This window comes from Gastrolobium bilobum, unplaced genomic scaffold (assembly GCF_033153095.1).
Source record: "Gastrolobium bilobum isolate Gb01-03AN ecotype WA unplaced genomic scaffold, APGP_CSIRO_Gbil_v1 utg57927, whole genome shotgun sequence".
In the NCBI taxonomy this organism is placed as follows: domain Eukaryota; kingdom Viridiplantae; phylum Streptophyta; class Magnoliopsida; order Fabales; family Fabaceae; genus Gastrolobium; species Gastrolobium bilobum.
In genome coordinates, this window is record NW_026895213.1 from 127,570 (window position 1) to 145,019 (window position 17,450).

The 17,450-nt window shown below is 36.1% G+C and overlaps 1 long non-coding RNA gene across 1 annotated transcript; it reads left to right on the forward strand.

Moving 5' to 3' along the window:
- Positions 1-16,345: 16,345 nt before the first annotated feature.
- LOC133300053 (uncharacterized) lies at positions 16,346-17,274 on the forward strand. Its single transcript, XR_009750017.1, has 3 exons — positions 16,346-16,653; positions 16,871-17,069; positions 17,179-17,274. It is a non-coding gene; the product is annotated as an uncharacterized LOC133300053 (long non-coding RNA).
- Positions 17,275-17,450: the final 176 nt, after the last annotated feature.

Here is a 17,450-nt window from a genome sequence, read left to right on the forward strand (position 1 = left end):
TCTTTTCGTTGAATTCTCATTCATTTTCAGCTACAAAAAAAGCCATAATCTAGCTCTATGCACATCCTATTCTGTCTCAATAAAAATAATTCAACATGTCCATGTCCTGTTAACAAGTTATTCGTTCTGATTAGAACAGAAAGAAGGAAGCCGGTGGAATTAAGAGCGTTTGAAAAACAGTTCAAAGTAGTTGAAGAGGGGCCGGGCCACCCAAGGGATAACAGGGGTTAGACAGTAGTGACTACTACTAGTGAGTGCAGTTTGATGGAATATATTGATTACACTAAGTGTTTGAGTTGAAGGCTCAAACACCATGTGCTTGTAGATTTAGAGCGTGGCCAAAATTGATTAATATGAGCTATAATCTATATTTATAATGTATTTACTAAACCATGAAAATACATTAGAGTGTTACTAAACCATTCTAGCTGGGCAATGATTACGAACATTTTCCATTATTTTATTGTGGCAAAAGTATTTATACTTTTGCGGCAGGAAAATTTTATCTGTCACAGACATATTTTTAATAGGATCCGACGTTGGATTTTCTCTTCTTTTTTAAAAAAAAAAAGAGAATTCGTCGCGGATCATGGTAAATATGTGTGTGTGACATATAAATCTTTCTTCCATGTTCAATCCAAAATAGAAAACGACATGTCTTCTGTTTGGTGCCTTTTTTATTTATTTATATGGTGGACTGCAACAAAAGCAAACTTGCAGTAAAAACATTCTTTTTTTTTCCTGCACTTCTCTTGGCTTCTTTTATTTAGAAGGAAGAACTAATAACTGTAGAAGGGTGGGTACATGCAATCCCAACCTCAAGTTTCTTTTCAACCTAACTCATCATTCATTGGATTTTTGTCATTCGAACGTTAGCTCAGATGCAAACAAAGCAACCACAAAGTGGCCCCCATATTAAACTGCTTATTTCGGCTTCTTGAGGCAACACATCATTGTTGAGCACTTGAACTTTTAAGTGGATATTAACTAGTAACATCATGGGGTTTATAATAGTGTTTTTGCTAGGTATGTGATTGAAACTGGATTTCATCCAACAAATGATTTTCTTCCTCGAGCACACCAAACAGCAAACGAAATGGCACTTTCACTCTGTGTGACTATGTGAGGGAGTTTAGTTATTCATGAGCTTGATGGGTGTGTGAGTGTGAGTCACGAGACATGTCATTATTCACCAGCACTCTTATAATTTTAAAGTCATTATAATTCTAGATAATCTTTTTAAATTTATACAAAAATTTATCTTAAAATAATATTTTAAAATCCTAATTCAATACATTTTCTTATGATTTTTTTTTTTTTCAGTACTTAGCGGTTATAGCCATTTATTAAGGTTTATTTTTTTTTTAATACATGGTACCTTTTCCTTATATGCTTCCAGTGAGGTCATTAATTTTGAACCATTGCTTTCTTTTATTCTCGGCCAACCTCTCTTATCCCACCTTTTTCTCTCTGCCATTTTCTTCTACCCATGTGGACCTTCAAATCACATGCTCCCACCTCCTTTCCATCACTAACATCATTCCTAATTCTCCTTTTTCTGATCAATCTCACATCTTTCTGCCTCCTTTCACCCTATCATTCTCTCCCTGGCAATTCTTCACTTTATTTATCAGAATCATTAATTAATAATAATGTAATTAGAACTAGTTTGGACTATATCTTAATTGTCCAATAAACATCATTTCAACTACATCAAACATAACATATATGTGGTTTCATAGAGAAGGTATGATTCCCATAACATAATCATCAAAGGTGGTCCAACTCCCGCTTGTCCACACAAATCGAAAAAGTAAATCTAATTGTGTGCTTTGCTTTAATATAGTTCTCTGTTATATCCTGTTTTGGATAAAAACTGCAATATATGCATCCAAATTAAGTATCTTCTCCCTCTTGCTTTGGACACTGATGTTAAAGCATGGAGTTGGGAGACACAACATGTGCATCATTGCAAACTTTCATCATTAGCATGCGTCAATATGCTGTTGAAGGCATAGCTATATAAGTGCCTATAGATTGCTTTTAGGACAATTAAGTAGTGACATGTGAATATTATTGAATATTTGGTGAAGTCTAGCTCCTTAATTAATAAAACGTTTCTATTCATCTATTCCCTAAAATATCACAGCTTGTGTGAATTATAACTATTATCCAATTCAAATATGCAAGCTCAATGTAGCCCGTTAATTAATTAATTTTGATGAACACTTTTAACTTGTAAATGTGGACAAGTAAATACAACCGTTTTTGTTTAATTAGTTTTTTCTTGGAGACGAAGCGAATTATTGAGGATGAGGGAAGCCCAAAGACTCGATTAATCTATGGGCCTTTGGCTTGTGGTAACAATGGAGATTGAACTTTTTTTTGTTGGTCCATTTTCCATGTTCTTGACTGAATGTTTGTTTAATGGGTTTACATTCCCAGCCCACTACAGTATATGAATTCCACGTAAAAAAAAAACACATGATTACATATGTTGAATTTTTTTGACCAGAAGAATAAATAAATAATGGAAAAAATATGTATCATTTTTAAGGATATAAAGTTATGACATTTTAAATGAGAGAAAAATATAGATAATGGGAAAGAGAGTGAGTGGGAAAAACTTTAAAGGTGTAGGTCACACCTCTTTCAGAGTGATAAATGATATAAGATATGTCATTTAAAATAACAGTAAAATATTTCTGCAGTTAATGCAGATAAGTTATTTGCATTTATTTCCAAAATGACATCGCTTTGGGATTAAAAGATTAGAAAATTATAATTATAAAGACTATAATAACCCTGAAATAAATTAAAATTACAAAAATACCATAATTTTCGCCCTAAAACGATGTCGTATTGGGCTTACTGCAGATAACTTATCTGCAGTAACGACAGAAAAAACGAACCCTTAAAATAAATACATTTTTTCCCATAAATAATACATGTTGAAATAGCGGAAAAAATAGTATTTGGATTTCGAAGTTAATATGTCACAAAACGTTAGTATATGCAAAAATTTTGTATTAGTCATAAAAATCATGTTTAGCATCAAATTAATCCAATAAAAATGTTATGAAAATATTTTTAAAGTTTATTATTTATATTTTTTATTTTTTAATTATTATAATAAATTTTAAAAATTCAATCATATCGAAAACAATTTTTCGTATATATAATTCTCTAATAGGACGACATTATAACATATATAAGACAGTTTAATCAACTCTAATTGATAGTTTATTAAAAATAATTATATTAAACTATAATAATTAAGATAATTATTATATTAACTATAAAAGTAACAAAAGAACCTCATGCTAGACCGCTGGAAAATAGATGACAACTCTGTTTTTTCATAACTTTCTCTTGAATTTCTCTTGTTTTTAATTGCGGACTCCTCATCCACTTATCGAATTAGGAGTGAGTGTTGGTTGATTCTTTTCTTTTTATTTTATATTTTTTAGCTTTTCTTTATGTATCAAAAAAAATTCTCTTTTAAAATATAATAATTTTATGCTGATTGAATTCTTATAAATCAGGATTTTACACAAAAGTTACATGAAAAATATAATAAATAAGTTTGCCCGAGATTAAAACATATTAATTGAACTCATGCTAACAAATCATTCGGAGAGAAGTATTATGAACAAAAAACTTGATAAAGTTTTTTCTTAAATAAAATCGAATGCATATAACATAATATATCATGTGGTATACATTAAAATTTAGATTTTTTAAATGCACTTTCGAAATATCTCTCAAGTCACGTTCATAGGAAAATAAATGATCAGATTTCATATGACCAGATCGTGTAAATGATTATTGATTATAAATAGATAAATTAATAGTTATCTTATTTTCACCTTATATTTGAATATTTTTTCTCTTTCATTTCAAATAACTTGGTATGTGAAATAACACATGAGAATATTTACTTTCATTAATTTTATCAATTAATATTATGGAAATTGGTAATAGTACTGTATACCAGCGCAACATAAATTTACTTACACTTTTATTTTTTATTAAAATGAAAATTATATTAAGTGTTTCATCTGAATAATAATTAAAATTATATATTTAAGAAGTATTGAAAGATAATTATATAAAAATGATAAGTATTTGAAAATAATTATCTTTAGCGATTAAAATTTATAAGTTTATATTTAATTTATTTTAAATATTTAAATAATTAATAAATACTTATAATTTTTAACATATTTTAAAATTATTAATTAATTAATTAATTAAATATAACAACGTGAAAATAAAAACCAGACACCAAACTAAATTCACTTATAACAGTAAAAGAAGATGAGTTTTGTAACACTCCGTGTATACCCGATTTGTTATCATATCATCGTATTAAGATTCCTTCTTTCTTTTACTTTTCTTTCAACTTCCAAAGCACTTAATAAAAATGCAGAATAAACTTTTGCTTTTCAATTATGACGTCATTATTATTAACCAAGTTGATTACTTAATCACTTTCAAAAAGTTGCCTGTGTGTAATTGCAATTAAACAGTTATCTACACTAAATAACCTCATAATATAAATAAGTGAGTATCTAAGTCACGGATCTACAACACGTAGTCCGGACAATATCCTGATACATTATACAACTCAGATAAACTCAAACATAACAGAAATCAATGTGGCATGAACAACCCCATGCTCATCAAATAAGGCAACAAGCCCAACAGAGTCTCAAATCACACAACATGGTAATAAATAAATGACATGTCAGCATCCATGCATATCATCATAAACAGCATATATCTAACTTAGCTTCGGCCTCCTGCCGCCCGATGTCTCAACCACTGAGTTACCTAAACCTGAAAATGTGTCTCAAACGTGGGGTGAGATCTCTAAACAGAAATCTCAGTAAGACAAGGGGTCCTCAAGGATTTCTCCACCCCAAGCTCACTTACATGTGTAATATAAGTTCTAAAAGCAGTTTACAATATAAGTTCCAAAATCAGTGCAATACAACAGAATAATAATGTCATATGTGTCAACTATTCTATTGGCCAGAGAAATGCAGGATTTACATACGTCTATTACCTCCAATCAGTGCAAGTCACTACTTGCACTCATCCACAGAATCATCCTATGGTATGTCTCCTACATACACAGACTTACCGTCTAGGTGAAACAACACATGCATATTATAAGGCACTTGCACAAACAGCTCAACAACATTTCAAAATCAATACTTGAAAACACATCATGCATATAAACCATTCCCCCATGGGGTATGGTGGAATCAACAATAGCTCAACTGAGGACACGAAAGCTTACCTCGTAAGCTAACTATCCAACCAAGATTCCAACCAAGCTCAAAGTGCACAAATAGCAGAATCACAATCTGTTTTAGACCAGCAATAATATCAACAAACATAATCTACAAGCATATGACATAAAGACAACACTTTCCTTTTACGTTTCATTTCTTTAGGCTTCGCACAATGCCATAAGCCCTTAATCACTTTGATTCTGACTTAGTTAGTTATGACAGATGTTCACTTGACCAATCATGGGTCCATAAACCCATAATACAGTTCTGTCTGAAAAGAACCTTCACTGTCTTGAAATTCCCAGAATATCTGGATATATGTCGGGGATATATCTGAATACTATATCCGGATATTCATATCCGGATATCACAAGCCCCATATCCGGATATCATATCCGGATACCAATATCTGGATATCATATCTGGATAGCAATATCCAGATATCATATCCGGATATCAATATCCGGATATTTCGCGACAGAATGCAATTTCTGCATTTCGCGAATATATCACTTCAAGGTTGCATTTTTAACCCACTAATACGTCCAAGCATGCATTTTTATTCACTATTAGGTTCATGTTCAAGTTGGTTACTTATTCAACTCATTAACATTTCAAGACTCCACCTTTAAACAAGGAAAACTCATGATCAAGGTAACGGTGCTTACCCAAAGGCTTCAAAACAGAACCACAAGTGCTCTTGGAGCTCACAAGTCAGTCCACAATTTCTGACTTCAAAGGTACACGAAAATGGTGATCAAGGTTGGTTCTTTCTCACCAAAAATCACTCCTTGGAGCTCAAAATGCTAGAACAAAAGCTCCCTCAACCCTCACCAAGAAGTCAGCACGTCAACACAGAGAAAACAACACCTTCAACTCAGAAATGGCTGACCCTCACCCTCACAAGTCACTCTACCAAGTGTTTACAATGTATAAAAGAGAAGAATCAATGTAAAAAGAGGTGACTTGAGAGGTTTTTCATGCAAGAATGACCAAGGAAGAAGGTGCAGCAGCCATTGTTGTTAAAATCTCGATTTATCACTACGATTTTATGTTTTTACGATTTTTTTCATCAAAACGATTTTACTAATATTCCAAACGCTTTCACGTTTTTACGATTTTTTTACATTATGATTTTACGGTTTACGATTTTTTAATCCCCTTCCGATCTTACTTAAGATCTCGATTTTAACAACATTGGCAGCAACTCACACTTAGAAACCCACGTAGAGAGGCTGATTATGGCCTAGGATTTTGTGCCAAAGGAGTATATATAGGCGGTTTAAGTTTAAGCACATTGTATTAGCATTAATAGCTACACTTAGCATTTTAATCCCAAACTTTGGATTCTGAACCTAGCCATTTTTCTAAGATTTGTCATATTTTTATTTTATTTTTTGCAGTACTTTTCCAGTACTCGCTTTTACATAGCCAATATCAGTTCTGACACCAGTTCTCATTATTTTGACCTGAAACTTGTTATGCTAGTCCTATATATTATTCTAGTGACATATACATACTTTTCATAATTTTTCGGGATACTTTATCGGTACGCATTTATATCGTGAGACAGAATCGGTATCTGCACTTTTCGTCAGAAAAACGACTTTCAACATTGTTAATTACTTACCATAATTATTTAAGCCATCTCATAATGATTAGGGTCAATTATAGAATTATTTCATAATTTTACATTTAATTAATTTAATTTCCTAAATTAACGGTGCGGGTTCTTACAGGTTTGATGTTTGTCATTTCAAATGACATAAGTTATGTCATTTTAAGAGAGAGATAGACACAAGAAATGGAAATCATGGGAGAGAAAGTGAGTGGTTTTTTTTTTAATTTAAATTTTAAATAAAAAATATTTTCTTATGTCTATCTCTCTTTTAAAATGACATAACTTTATGTCTTTTAAAATGACAAACACTTTTCCCAAAGAACATATTGGAAAAATGGAAATTTATAAACTTTTTTTTAAAATTTTAACTATCTAATAAGGGAAAGGTTATGCTTACTACCTATTTTTCTTACTACTTGTTACTACCAAATCTTAACCGTTGATTTCCGTCAATCTAACGGTTGTAATTTATTACAAATTAATAATCAATTAATAAATATGACCCCTTAAATTACAATCGTTAGATTGACGAAAATCAACGATTAAGATTTGGTAGTAACAAATAGTAAAAAAAAATAGATAGTAAGTATAACCTCCCTCATCTAATAAATATGTTTATAAATTTGGGAAAAGTGTTTATAAATATTTTATAATTTTATATATTTATAAATGGAAATATGTTTATAATTTTATATATTTTTAAATAATTAAATTAAAAATTAAGCATCAAACTGGGAAACCACCTTTAGATAGATAATATGTACAACCTATTTTACGAATCGTTAATACCATTATTTAAGCCTTACAACCTATATATATATATATATATATATATATATATATATATATATATATATATATATAACATTCTTAAAATTATTTTACGAATTGTTATTACCATTATTTTAAAACTCAGCTCGTTCATCAATTCGATCGAGGTATTGGGTCATTGATTTATCTTATTTAGCTAAATTTATATTAAATTATATATTAAATATATTATAAGGTTTGTTTTGACCAACAATTAAAGTAAATGATAATACTACTTACTCTTATAGGCTCAATTCAATTCTCAGCCACTCTGGGTTTGTAAATAATATTCTCAGAATCAATTTTTTTTAATCTATTCCCGAGAACAGAAATGGATATAAAACTCGTTTGATAAAGACGATTTATTTTTTTGTTCTTGGGATGAACCAAATTAATTTTTATGATGAGAAACAGAAAAAAGAATCAATTTTTTTTTTTGCTTTTTTGTTCCCGGACACAAAAAGAGAAATACTTGTCTCTCTGATCACTCTCCACCTCTATTATCATCACCACCACTATCATCATCCCTACACTGGCGACACGACCACCGCCACCATCGTCGCCGCCGTCGTCGTACCACCAATGTTGTCGTCGTCACCGCCACGCCACCATCACCTTCACTAACCACTACCACCATCATCGCAGCCTCAGCCACAGCACAACCACCACTACCATCGCCGCAGCCACTACCGCCACCACCACCATGCCATCACCACGCCACCACCACCGTCGCCACCAACCACCACTACTATCTTGGCATCCACTGCCGTCACTGCCATCGCCACTACCGCCATCATCACCACCACCGCCACCACTGTCGTAGCCATTGTCACCACCACCACTATTGCCGCCACTACCACACCACCACCGTTGCCATTACTGCCACCACCATCGTCACCTTCACCACCACCATCATTGTCACAACTTATGATGCACCGACACTGACACGGGACACGACACGACACGCTGACACGTTAATTCTAAAAAATGGCATATTTTGACACGTTAGGACACGTTTTGATATTAAATAATATTTTTAATATATATATAATACAATTTATATTTAATACATATAACAATCTATAATATTATAATAAGTCATATAACTAATCAAATATTCAAATTTTATAACATAAATATAAACAAAAATATTTTTTCGTACCTTGTTAATTTTTTCGTACCTTGTCAAATTTTCGGAGCGTTGACCACGTGTCGGAAAAAGTTGACTGCGTATCGAAAAAACATTTCAGAGAGTTGACCACGTGTCCCAAAATGTTGACCGCGTGTCAGACGCGTGTCCGAGCGTGTCAGACACGTGTCCGACACGCCCTTTTTCTAAAAAATTGTGTGTCCGGGTATTGGAGGTCACAATGACTGATATCACCTCCACCACCATCGCCACCATTACCACCACTGCCGTCACCACCACCATCATCACCATTACCATAATCACGCCACCACCATTGTCGCCGCCACCACCACCGCCACCACCATTGTCGTAGTCAATGCTGTCACCTCCACCACCACCGTCACCACTATAGCTGCCATTACCACCATCACCATCGTCATTATTATCACCACCAGCGCCGCAGCCACTACCGTTACCACCATCACCATGCCACCACCACCACCACCACCATTACCACCACTACGCCACCACCACCGCTATATAAAAAGGAAAGTGACGATCCGAATTTTTTTTATGTTTAATATAAATTATTTTTATTATATTATTTGTTGTGTTATCAAACACAATTTTAATTCTCGGAATAAAAATAGAACATATTATCAAATATATTTTTTTCCTTTGAAACTATTTTAAGGCACATAAGTAAAAAATAATTATTTCTTTTCATAAACAGTTCCAGAAAACAAAATAGTTGTCATGGAGACCCTCTCAGATTGAGACTCAGCCGAGTTAACTGACCCATTCAATGGCCAGTTCAAATTGATAACCTCACCGAATTACTAAAATTCAGGTCGAACCAAGAAAATAAACAAATGAGTAAACACCCTTTTTGGTCCCTAGCAATATCTACGAAACCCTTTTTAGTCCCTGGCAATAAAAAATGACCAAATTGGTCCCTAAAATTATGTAAAAGGGCCACGTTAGTCCTTCTGTCAACTCCTCCGTCACGGTCAAACTAACGGTGCCATGTGGCACGTTAGTCTGCTGACGGGGACTGGACGGTTGACACGTTGGAACTACAAACGACGACGTTTGCAAGCAAATAGGTACATTGCTTTCCAATTTTCTTCACGACGTCGTTTTATGTTTGAGAATACAAGAGGCACCAACACTGGAAGTTACCGTGGAGAGTCATTTTTATTTCACTAAGTTTTTGCATATTATTGGAACACCATTGTTGACCTCCACTGGAAGCTTCGCTGAACGGTGAGGGTTGTCGAAGACGGTGGTTGCAGATAAGACAATCGAGCGTGGACATTGAAGGTTGTCGAAAGTCTTGTTCTTTGGTGGTTAAGGGAAGTGTGAGTGTGGCAGTTTTCTTACATGCATTAAAGTAAGTGTTTTTTTTAGAAGTTCTTCAATATTTATGGTCCCCCCTCACTATATGTTGTTTATTCTTTGTTGGATGATGGTGCCCTATGTGCGCTCCATTGTGTATTTTTATGGTTAGGGTTTACAAAAAAAAAGACCCATTTATGTATGTGGTCCTGGTTTGTATAGTTTATTGCCATTTTTTAGTGCTTTGTGGTCCCCAATTTTTTAGTGCATGTATAATTTGTAAAGGTGAAATTTTTTTGCAAGTTACTGGCTTGTATGGTTATACGACAGTGTTGAGTTTGATGTATAGGGTTATTGGCATTTTTAAATTGCTTTTGTGGACCTGATGTTAGCATTAATTTATTGTAAATGTGAATTTATTGTTAATGGTGTATGTTTTTTTTTTTCAGATGGATGAATATATAGTGATAAGGTATCATCATGGGGGTGTGTTAATCAGAGATGATAAAGGGGCCCTAACTTATGCAAATGGCAAAGTGGATGACTTACCTGAGATGGATGCTGACTTTGTCAACCTGCGTGACCTTGATACTCTGTTCAAGGGTTATGGGTATGAGAAATGTGATCAGATGTTGTGGCTCATGCCAAACACAATGGATTTAGACAGTGGTTTAAGGCCTATGAGTACGGACTCTGATATTGTGGAGATGGTAAAGGCTGCATTAAGTAATGGGAACTTCATAGAAATATATTTTGATCATTGCATTTCCATCCCTGATATTATTGCACCTGCACCTGTGGAAGGCAGTGATGAGGATGAGGATGATAGTGGAGATGGTGATGAGGATGGTAGTGGAGATGGTGATGAGGTTTTTAGTGGAGATGGTGATGGGTTTTCTACTGACTCAGATGATAGTGTGGAGGATGAGCCATATAAACCTCCTCCACCTATGTATGATACAGAAACAGAGAGTGAAGAGGAGTGCAAGGGGAAGGGTAAAGCTGCTGGACAAAAAAAGCAAAACAAGAAGAAAAAAAGGAGGTTGAAGATGTGGCAGGGGAAGATACAATGGAAGAGGAGGAGAAGTCAATGTCTTTCGAGGAGGGTGGGTATGGGTATAACTCTGAAGAGTTGAACACGCCTCCTTCAAGTGGTGCTGAGGAGGATGAAAAGGCTGTCAATCCAAAGTTTAATGTGCATGAGGAGTTTGGTCATGTACACTTAGAGCTGGGGATGGAGTTTGTGAGTCTTCAAGAATTTAAAAATGCTGTCAAAGACTACAATATTAATCTAGGAAGACAATTCAAGTGGCTGAAGAATGACAAAGTCAGAGCCCGAGCAAAGTGTAGTAATGATGAATGTGATTGGATGATTTACTGTGCGTGGAACAACAAGATGGCAGCTTTCCAAGTCAAAGCTTTTAATGACATCCACACTTGCTGCAGACTTTTTAGAAATAAGAGGGCAAGTAGGGATTGGGTTGCAAAGAAATTAGAAAAAAGGCTAATGACACAGCCGAACATAACAAGGGCTGAGGCCTACGACCACATGAAAGAGGAGTACAAAGTTCATGTCCATTTGAAGAAAGTGACAAAGGCACTTCATAAAGCCAAGGCCAAAATAGAAGGGGGTGAAAAAGAACAGTATGCAAAATTGAGAGACTACTTAGGTGAGCTATTGAGAAGCAATCCATGGTCTACATGTCAAATGCAAGTGATCCCACAACCTGATCCGCACTCCTCACCCATATTTTCTAAGTTGTACATTTGTCTGGATGCATGCAAGATATGGTTCAAAGCTGGCTGCAGGCCCTTAATTGGTTTGGATGGATGTTTCTTGAAAGGATATTATGGAGGTCAATTGTTAAGTGTAGTTGGGGAGGATGCCAACAAAAGCTTCTATGTCATCGCATATGTAGTTGTTGATAGTGAAACAAAAGAGAACTGGAAGTGGTTTTTAACCCTTTTACAGGAAGACATTGGCCCTCACGCAGTGTTTGGGTGGAATTTTATTTCTGACCAACAAAAGGTTTGTTTTGCTTATTTTATTTATTTACTCTGTTTTTCCTTCACTGAATCTGATCTCACTGTATTGCTTATTGGTTTTTTTTTTTTTTTTTGTGTCTGTGTGTATGGGCTGATTCCAGCACTGCAAGAGGTGATGCCTGATGCATATCATCATTTTTGTGTGCAGCATTTTTGGAAGAACTTCATAAAGCAGTGGAAAGACAAGGCAATTCGAGCCATGGTCTGGGAGTGTTAAAGATGCACCACTGTCCCACAGTTCCAGCAGTCAATCACACGGTTGAAAGGGAAGAATGAGGCTGCATGGAAGTACTTGGATAACATTCAGCCCTCAAGTTGGGTGAAAGCTTATTTCAGCCACTGGCCGAAATGTGATAATATCACAAACAACATGGCAGAGGTATGGAATGCCAAGATTGTTGGATATAGGTCAAAACCAATTATCACTCTATTAGAGGAATTGAGATGCTACATTATGAGGAGGATGGCTGCACATCAGAGGGTGTTAGGAACTGTTCGAGGTAAAATTGCTCCTGCTCAGCAAAAGAAACTGGATCAGTTAAAGGTACTTAGCAATTCATGGACACCAACTTGGATTGGAAATCTGCAGCAAGATATGTATGAGGTCAGTGGGAGAGGTGATAGAGTTGGAGTGAATTTAACAACACATACATGTGCATGCAATGCATGGCAGTTGACTGGACTGCCTTGTGAGCATGCTATAGCAGCCATTTGTCACAAAAACGAACCAGCCGAGAACTATGTCCATCAATGGCTTACAATGGATGCATTGCATGCCACATATGCGCACACCTTAAACCCAGTGAATTCGGACAAGTATTGACCTGCATCTGATGAACCCAAACCTCTTCCACCAAAACTTAAAAGGCCAATTGGGCGTCCCAAGAAACACAGGAAGAAGGACCCAACTGAAGACCAAGGGAGCATGACAAAGAAAGTCAAAAGGACATATGCAGCCAAGTGTACTAAATGTGGTCAGACTAGACACTATGCCAAGAGTTGTAAGGGGCCACCAGCTTCTAAAACAGATAAAAGCCAAGCAAGACCACAATCTGTGAGGACTGGCTCTGACTCAATAGATGAAATCCCATTAAGTCAAGGAGGCCCTTCAGCAGTTGGTAGTTCTCAACCCCATCAAGGCAACTTGAGAGGAGGTAGCCCACTGTAACAGCCTCAAACCCTGTAGCATGATATTGTCCGCTTTGCCCTGCGCACAAGCACCGTCGAGCTCATGGTTTTGTTTCTTGGGACACCCCACAAAAGGCCTCACACTAGAAGAGGTATCCACACCCTTATAAGGCATGCTTCGTTCCCCTCTCCAACCGATGTGGGACATTACATCCTCCCCCACTGGGAATACAGCGTCCCCGCTGTACACACCGGTCCAGGGCCAGGCTCTGATACCAAATGTAACAGCCCCAAACCCTGTAGCATGATATTGTCCGCTTTTCCCCGCGCACAAGCACCGTCGAGCTCACGGTTTTGTTTCTTGGGACACCCCACAAAAGGCCTCACACTAGAAGAGGTATCCACACCCTTATAAGGCATGCTTCGTTCCCCTCTCCAACCGATGTGGGACATTACACCCACCTCCTTCAATTCTAGAAGAAGAAAATGCAGTGTTGACTGAAGAGACAATGAAGGCAGCAAGCAGTGGCACACGAAGCAGATTTTTGCACTTCATGACAACACCTGGTTTCAGGCCACCAAGGCCATCCTCAACAAAATAAGCTGCTGATGAAGAAGAACAAGGGAGTAGTGCATGAGCCAACTAACAAGGAGTGGATATCATGGGATTTTTTTGTAAATTCTGGCCATTTGTTTTTGGAGGCCTTATACAGTTACAATGTAATTTTTTTATGTATGGCCATATTGTATTTATAGGCCTCACTTATGATTCCTATTAGTTGGCTTTTATTTGTAATGCACTACTGGTTTCTAGTTCTAGGAAGACAATTATGTGTAACTGGTTATATTCTGGATATGCATGTTATGTGGCAGGGTTGATGAATGTGATAATTTCATGTCCATTTTATGTTTTTAACTGAGTTGGTCAATTAGCTGAGGCATGGTCATGTAGCTGCCATATTTTCTGGTTACTGGTCATTCCATATGGCTTTACTTTTGGATGTTAAGTGCAATTTATTTTGGTTCACAGGTTGATGAATGTTGCAGCTATTATGTGGCAGGGTTGATGCATGTCATAAGTGCATTTTCTGGTTCTTATGTTTTTTAAGAGAGTTAGCTTGTTGTTGGTCATTTAGCTGCCATATTTGCATTCTGGTGCAGGTTTGTGCTGTGTTACTGGCAAAACAGATCATGCCCAATTTTCTGGTTACAGGGACCAATTAGGACCCCGACATTCATTGTGAGGGACCAATTTGGACCCCTGCATACTGCATTTCTGATGTTAAGTGCATTTCTGATGGCAAAGCATATAAGTCAGGGACAAAATATGTTTCTGATGTTAAAATGAGTGCTGCATTTTGTTGATTTGGACATCAAGAACTCATGTCCTATAATTCTGGAATCAGGGACCAATAAGTGCCCCGTGCACTTTGTCAGGGACCAAAACGACCCTCGAGTAACATTGCTAGGGACCTAAATGGTCCTCGTGTTTTGCAATCAGTAACAAAATATGCATAACAGTATGCAACTTCTGCATCAGCAATGTCATGAGTTATGCATCTATATTAGTAGCAATCTACATCTGTTTGTGATACAATGTAGCAATCTTTTATCCTTCAAGGCTTTTTTAATAATACACACAAACAGATTGGCACTAACACATAATTTGTATAACATAAAGAAGGAATACTCATTACAATTCACTGAAGGAAAAATACATTTGGGTCACTCGTTTTTACCTTTACCACACTAACAACAAACATACAGATCATGATCACACCAACACAAGCACCTAAGACCCTAGCTGACCTATCAACTATCCTAATTTTTCTGTCCATCCTATCTAACTCCTCCACCATCTTCAGGTATACATCACTCAGTTTTCTTTCCTGCTGATGAAGCTTCATTCCTTGCTCAGTAATCTTCACATCTTGCTCTCTCATCATCATCTCCACATATTTCAACTTGAAGTTAATTTCAGCAACATCCAACTCCACAGTGTGAATTCTTGCTTCTTCCAGCTCCATGGGTTCATTACACATGTCATCTCCCATATAAAAAAATCACAATAGGGCTTCTTCTCCTGCAAAAAAAAAAAACCACGGTTAGCAAGTGTTCCAACTCAATAAAGGGGCAGATTACAAATTCATACCTTGAAATTAGGACAACCAAGGAAAACCCTGTTTGGGTTCCTCTCAGTTTTGGAGGTATAAACAATACTTTGTCTCCCACATTTGCACCTCCAACCGCCGGTCCTTGTCATTGTTCTTCCCCTATTGATTTACTCCCACTTGATCCCCCCATGCCAGAAGAAACACTCATCTTCTCCCACGCCCAGAAATTCGGTTGATGGGTTTTACTGTCGTCGAGTTTCAATCATCAAAGTGCAGACATTTTGGGGGTGTATTGCTGTTTAGGGGATGGAGTTTCCGGTTTAGGGTTCGATTTAAGGAATTTGGGGTTTTTTCATTATTAGGGTTCATTATCAGAAGAGGAAACGACGTCGTCGTCTCCATTACACACATTGCAACCCATTTTCAAGAAAACGTCGTCGTTTGTAGTTCCAACGTGTCTAACGTCTAGTCCCCGTCATCAGACGTGCCCCGTCCACATGGGCACCGTTAGTTTGACCGTGATGGAGAAGTTGACAGAAAGACTAACGTGACCCTTTTTTTTCATAATTTTAGGGACCAATTTGGTCCTTTTTTATTGCCAGGAACTAAAAAGAATTTCGTAGATATTGCCAGGGATCAAAAATGGTGTTTACTCTAAACAAATTTGATTAATGAATGTATTTTTACAATTTCATTATTTGTGAAATGATTTTCTCATTCGATAAATAATTAATAAATTATAGAATCAATTGCAATGCAACCCATAGTTCCATAACTAAATCTCATATAAATGGAAATTTTACTGTTCCGATCCCGGTTTTAATACACTGGTTAATACCACCACCAATCCAAAGTTTTAAAATCTTGAAAGGAAGAAAAGGCAGAATTTTCGCATAAAAAAACAGAAAGTGAATCGACGAGGAAGCAGGGGGGGAGTGGAGAGAAGAAGCCGCCGCGTGATGACAACCGTTAAGTGATTGGTGACTATGTGTGATGTGGCCTCATCATAGCTCTTTGATTCATCCAAAACCAAAATTCCCCATTTGCCATTTGTCTGACTGAGTCTTCTCTTCTCTTCTCTTCTCTTCCTCTCATTCTCATCTGATTCTGAATCTAGCAAGGAGCACAAGGTACCTCTCGTCGTTTCCCTCTCCCAATCGCCAGGTACGTCTTGTCGTTTTGCTTCAATCATTCAAACGCTATATTCCCTCATCATCTACTATCGCGGATCCCGAAAACATTCAGTGATTTTTTCATCATAGTATTTGTGGTTCTGAGTTTTTGTGTTAACATCGATTCGTTCGTATTATGTGTCGTCTGGAATGTTTTATGTTCGATTCGTATAGTATGATGGAGGATTTTTATTATCCATATATTGCAGTGATTTGAGAGTGTCATGAAATTTGACTAGCGGGAATGCATGTGCTTGAGTGAAAGGCTTCATTGCTTATTTGATTGAGATATTGAGATTACGATGGCCTCAGCTGTCTTGAATTTCATGAACACTACAATAGATTGGGTGAAATTTGCTTTAGATGCACCTTCTGCGCGAGCTGTAGTTTTTGGAGTCCATATCGGTGGTAATCTTTCTTATACTGAACTTGAATAGCTTCTTCTTCTTCTACGATTATAAATGTGATTGATTAACTTAATTAATTAATTTTCACCATTATTAACTTTTGTTTGAAGGACATTTATTTATCGAAGTTTTTCTCCTGGTGGTCATACTTTTCTTGCTTTCCCAGAAAAGTTACAAGCCTCCTAAAAGGCCCTTAACAAACAAGGTTAGTTCAACAGTACTATCTCTCTGTGTGCCCGCGGGCATGTGCATTTTTTATATATACATTCAATTTATTTGATGAATGTGTTAGCTGTGAAGAGCTGATATATTGCTTGTGTAGACTTTTATGTGAAAATAAATTTGACATTTGGTAGATTATCAATGTGATTTTTTCCATATA